The sequence below is a fragment of the Sinocyclocheilus anshuiensis genome, unplaced genomic scaffold (genome assembly GCF_001515605.1).
Source record: "Sinocyclocheilus anshuiensis isolate Anshui unplaced genomic scaffold, SAMN03320099.WGS_v1.1 scaffold694, whole genome shotgun sequence".
NCBI lineage: Eukaryota > Metazoa > Chordata > Actinopteri > Cypriniformes > Cyprinidae > Sinocyclocheilus > Sinocyclocheilus anshuiensis.
In genome coordinates, this window is record NW_015542477.1 from 2,307,006 (window position 1) to 2,313,005 (window position 6,000).

General features: G+C 39.4%; 1 protein-coding gene across 2 annotated transcripts in view; it reads right to left on the reverse strand.

Annotated features, from left to right (window-relative positions):
* The window catches only part of LOC107693963 (CD166 antigen homolog), a 74,855-nt gene that overhangs the window by 49,490 nt on the left and 19,365 nt on the right, over window positions 1-6,000 (reverse strand). The gene's annotated exons all lie outside the window — the stretch shown is intronic.

Genomic DNA, 6,000 nt, shown 5'->3' on the forward strand with positions numbered 1-6,000 from the left:
CATTTTGAAAAGTGATGTAATTTATTTATTTCAATTTCAATTTTTGAATGAATAAATTATTAACCGATTCTTCTGGCACTCTTAGTGTTCCAAATAAAAACTCCTTTTATCTGAGGTAAAAGTCCTTCGTAGTTTATTGTTTATTTTCATATATATAAGCAAAAAGAGCCCCCACTTTTTTTATGAATGTGCCTGAAATTCCACAGGTCTTGCTTTTAAGAGACCAATGAATGGAGTTACAGAGACTCAACAGTGCTAACCATGCGAGTCACCAACACAGAATCAAAACAAAGTTGTATCGTTAGCACTAATGGAATGAGCAGGAAATGAGAATGACCAAACAATCTGTCAACACATTCTAAGATGAGTCACAGTATCTGAAAAGGGCACGGTAGAAAAAAAAGATCTGGCTACCGACTATATGACACTTGAAGTGTGCCTGCAGGTGCAAGATTGAAATGTTGGAGAACTCTGACCCACAGAGGGCATCACAGAATATGAAATCTAGACACAGACTGACAGAGGAACCTTTGCGACGCATGAAAGGTCCATTGAGGGCTGTCAGAGTTGAGTTTAGATGGGAATGATGGCAACAAGGGAGAGGACTGGTGTCGTGGCTCATATCAGCGTGCTCTCATTCTTCCATTTCATCCGTTTTGCCAAGCAGGGGCTGCCGGCCTTGGCAGCAGGCTGCAGGGGGGCGAAAGGAGGGGGGCAGGTGTGTGTGACGCTGGCCACAGAAGGCCCAGTGTTGTGCTCGCTATCAGAAGGGGAGTGCTCGGAGAGATAGGTGAGTCAAGGGCTGAGGTCACCCTGTCTCTGAGAGTCTCAGATAAAGCCCTGGAGGAGTTGTTATGGGGGGCTCTGGAAGAGGTTAGCAGGCTCTTTCCAGGTGGTTTGCAGCCCACACAGGCCTGTCGATGCCTTATCAGGCTCGTCGTTCCGGAATCATCCATCCACTCTCACCAGCTTAGATAAACCCAGGACGGAGCTGTGTGGGACACCACAAGCCTGTGACAACAAACTGACCGGGGGGACGGCAGCAATGCTGAGTGAGGTGCCAGGAATGGAGGACAGAAAATAGCCACTGTACTTGAGCCAGAAGAGATCACATCTCTAAAGCAAACTCTTCTGTCCTATCAACAGCCAAAACTTAGTAAAGATAGTAAAGATCCCCTTAATCAACTCCTTATAAGCCTTAAGCCTCAATCAGACCTTCTTAGTTATCATAGTTTGCTAATTAATCTTAATCAAACAACTACAACATAGTGTTGTGTAGCCAGACCTTTTCTTTTAGCAGTAATTATAGCCAAAATCTTGTTGTTTACTTATTTTTATTTTATTTCATTTTAATTATTTTATTTTATTTTGGAAGACACTTTTATACAAAGCAGCTTACATTTTTTCTTTTACATCTTTTCATATTCTGTTTAAAAGTTATTTTTTGATGTTTTTGTTAATTGAAATTTTTTTTTAAATATGCAGTTTTGCACTCCCTAAATTGAACCCATGGCCTTGGCATTGCTAGAACCATGATTTGTTTGAACGTCTGGAATGTCAATACAAGAATGATTACTTTGTCCTCAAAAAACACTCTTTATATCAAACCGTTATACTTCATAAAAACAACTTTGTTTTCAGGCAAAATGGTTGCTACCCACTCCTGAAAGTTGCGTAGCACCAGCCAACAAGATTTGAACTGCCAATTTCAGCCATTTTTGCGCATAATATGCATCTGATGGTCAACTTATTCTTTCAGGGTGAGACGATTTAACACCATCAATATCTAGCAGACAAGGTTAACATCTCTTCCAAGACAGCACCTAAAGAAAATACTGTGTGGAAGAACTTTGATGTTAAGATAAATTAATTACTTTCTTCTTCTGAGGACTTACTTGTGTGTGTGTTTTGTTATAAAGGATGTGTGTTAATGACACGTCAGTTTATCTTCCTCCCGCTCTGAAATTACTCTTGGGCTGCGCAGAGGTGGATCTTCATATAATTAAAATATGCTAATGCCGTCCATACATTTATGTCTAACAAGTTTCAGTCAATTAAAGGAGTGAACAGCAGACCATGGTGATAACTCCCAACCAATCACGAAGAGGTGATGATGTAAACAAATGAGGGCCATTTAGTTTCATGAAAGTTCTGCGAGGTTCTACTTCACTAGTTCTGCTTAGGTCCTGGAGCTGTAAGAGAAAATGGAGGAAGTAATTTCCAAAGCTACACGAGCGTTTGATTGTGTTTGTCCAAACACTCATTATTTTCACACTTCGTTTTTTCCTTGCTTATCTAAAAGACGCTCACTCAAACTCCTCCAGAAGAACACTCATCACTGCATTAGTCACACAAGCACAGACTTTCGCCTGGAGACCTGATTCACTGTCTAGGCCAAAGCCATTTGTGTGTCGGTATAATCAATCATTTAACTGGTTCTAATGGAAAAAAGGACACAAGCAAACAGAGTAAGAATCGAGTAAATCACCAAAAAGAAACCTCCCGGCATTCTATTACGCAGAGAACCGCTGTATAAGAGAATCTTCACAAATTTAATGTTTGTCAGTGATTAACATTTGACATTTGAGACCATTTGAGGCAGTTTCCACAAGAAAACACAAAGCCGATCACGTCGGTCTGGAATCCGTTAAGCTTGTGTGGTTCAGAGACTAATCCAGCTGTTTCAAAACCCAGAGATGGATGAAACTCTGATTAGGGTAGCGGATCAGAGGAGATATATTTGGACCACTGTGAATACCCAGAGGAATAGAATCGGCAGGAGCCACTTTCGTCTCTTCCGTGTGTCATAGATATAATTGGCAGAAACGCTCGCTAGTTAGGACTGAGTGAGAACTGAGAAGGTGTAAATTACCAGTGAGCATAGCGTGACTTTTAGGCTGCGGTGTCTCGAGCTTCAAAACTGCAGTTGCCGAGATTGTGTGTTTAAGATGGATATCAGGAACTCTCTGCAGACAGGGGTGGGAGGTCAGAAAGAGAAACTTCAGAGGCCGCCCATAAAATTTATGCTGTCTCTAACATCAGAGGGTAGATATGAGCATTGATTGTCTATATAAATCCTTCAAAAGCAGTGCCGCCCTTCCTTCTACACCTCCTCCAGGACGGATTCTTGATCTCATTTACATGTTTTTTGGCCCATTGTGAATTAAACAGACTGTTGTGTTCAATACATGACATTTATGGCATGTCGATTACCACAAAAAATAATTTTGACTCTTTCCTTGTTTTTGGTCACAAAAAAAGCAAAAATCCAGGTTATGATTGAAGCACTTACAATGGAGGTGAATGGGGTCACTTTTAGGAGGATTTAAAAGCAGAAATTTGAAGCTTATTATTTTATAAAAGCATTTACATGAATTCTTCTGTTAAACTTGTATTATTTGAGTTGTTTAAAGGGATAGTTCACCCAAAAATCTAAATTTTGTCATAATTTACTCACCCTCATGTGGTTCCAAACCTGTATGAGTTTCTTTCCTATGTTGAACATAAAAGTGAGTAAATTATGGAAGTTTTTTTTTGTTTTTTTTTTGGATCTATTCCTTTAAATCATATTTTTATAGTAATTTTAGGGTTTTAGTGTTTATGGGTTTATAACTTTTTCTGGATCTACAGAAATTCTGGATATTTTCGCAGTAAAATTGAGTTAGCACACATTGATTACGTCTTGTGAGTGTACTAACTGAAACAGTGGGTATTTTAACATTTACATATTGGCCCCATTCCATTCCACTGTTAGTGCCTCTACGTAACAGATTGCTTGTTTAAAAAAAAAAAAAGGAGAGTAAATTAATTTTTATGGTAATCAACATAATGCTACGAGCACTGTCGATTATATAATCCAGAATATTCTTTTACGTGAAAGAAATGCCAACTGTTCTCGCTGTCTATGTTTTTGAGACTCCTTCTAGGTGGTGCTTGTAGAAGCTCAAATTCATTTCACCAAGCAGAAAAATGCTTTGAGCAAATGTGTTTTGTTTGCTTGGGGTAACAGGTTTCATTTAAGGAGGTGCACACAATCACTAAGATAGACAGAAAAGCGTTAGTACACTGAGCACATCCTCTGTTTGAGAAATAAAGCTGCTGCCAAGGAAGACTGTGCTTCCCTTCTTTGCTTGTCGTCTTTGACGTCCATGTGAGCTTTTGGATTTTTTATATTTTTTTGGGACACATGGCGTAGCCTTATGTACAATGATGTATCACCGCTGCCATTTGCGATTACTGTGAAAGCAATGTGGCACGGGCAGCCCCTCAATGAAAGAGCAAAGAACAAACAAAGAATATCACATATGGTACATTCAACCGAGAGTGCCAAACAGGGACCTATGGTTAATCTGAAAAGATTTCTTTGAGAGTCTCTATATTGAAGAACATTCATATTTAATCACAGTATCTGGAGTAAAACAACTTGCCGTCTGTGAATCATACACTTGCTTTATTACCGTATTTGCTAGAAATGCCTCGTATTCGCTGCTGGTGACGGGAGGATGGAAAACGGAATGATTTTGTACTGGCTTCTGGCACATCCATTATTCAATATGAAATACCTTGAAAGTTTATTTTACTGTGCTTTCGTTCTGCCATTTCATATGTGGCTAAATTGATTCAGCAGTGTTGTGCGGGGTGAACCGTTCCGGCCAATTTATCATGCAAAAGGTAAGCCTGAGTAACAGAGGACATTGGGAAAGGGAGATACAATGGCGATTGTGTGGGCACACGCTGATTGGTTTTTAAAAAGGTTCTCCAGTCAGTTCTCAGCAGATAAGATGGCCATTAATGGCCACAGAGTCAAGCTCTTCAGAATTGACTGAAACTTTTTTGAAATCAGCAGCCTGACAGTTTGAATCAATATCTTTAACGATAAAGTTGGATTGACTAATTCCATGACAATGATTCACAGACTTTTTGGAAACCAAGGCCTTCTCAATCAAACAACAATGAAAAAAACAAAGCTCAAAATATGTTGAGGAACTTACATCCGAGGCGAGTCTGATAATTATTGTTCTATATTTATATGCAGAATGATGGAATGTTGAGCATCAGGTAACACCGCTTTTGCGGCATGCAAAGAAAGACCGATTGAAACCGTGGGAGAGAGAGATGGAGACGGAGCGTGAAAGTGATGGCGAAAAAACACAATAGCTCAAAATTGAGGGAGTAGATTGGGGGAGTGCTGGTGGCAGGAGGGGAGGTTGAGAGGTAGTGCCACCAATCTAGTTATAATCCCATGTAGTGATTGCTCTGCAAAACTTAAAGCAATTACACCAGTTCCTTTTCCGTCGCAGATTGCTATACAATCAGACTGGCCTCTTTTAAATCACCAGGGAACGCTGACCAAAAAATGCCCACTGTATTACTGCCATGAGGGAAAAAATTCAATTCAAGCTAATTAACATGTTAATAAGGAAATTTCAGATTCTTTTAATTTTCGGCACACACTTGCTACATTATCCTGTTGTTAATAAAATTACTTTTAATCACATACTGTTGGGTGAGGTCCAAAAGTCTGAGGCCACTAATTGAATACAATTTTTCTTCATTTTAAATCATACATGTATGCTCAGCATAATAGTTTGAGTTTAAAGTTGAATTGAAATGTGAACATGAAATTCGGAATGCCTTTATATAAATTTTCTTACAAAAATGAACATTTTGTTATATTTACTCACCCTCTTGTCATTCTAAACCAGCAGTGTTGACGTGAGGCGTGACGTGAGGCCAAGTATGGTGACCCATACTTGGAATTAGTGCTCTGCATTTAACCCATCAGCGGGTAATATAGTTTGTCTATTTGCTGTTGCTGGAATTAGATGGTTGAGATGACTGCAGAGATGGATTCTACATTTGTGAGATGGACACACTGCTGTTATTTTCAGTTCATCGGAGAAAAGGATAAGAATGCATAGTCAGGTGCAATATGTGCGACACCAAACTCTCAACATGGAGAAATAGCACGAGTAAAACCTGGAAACACTGGACTGGTGC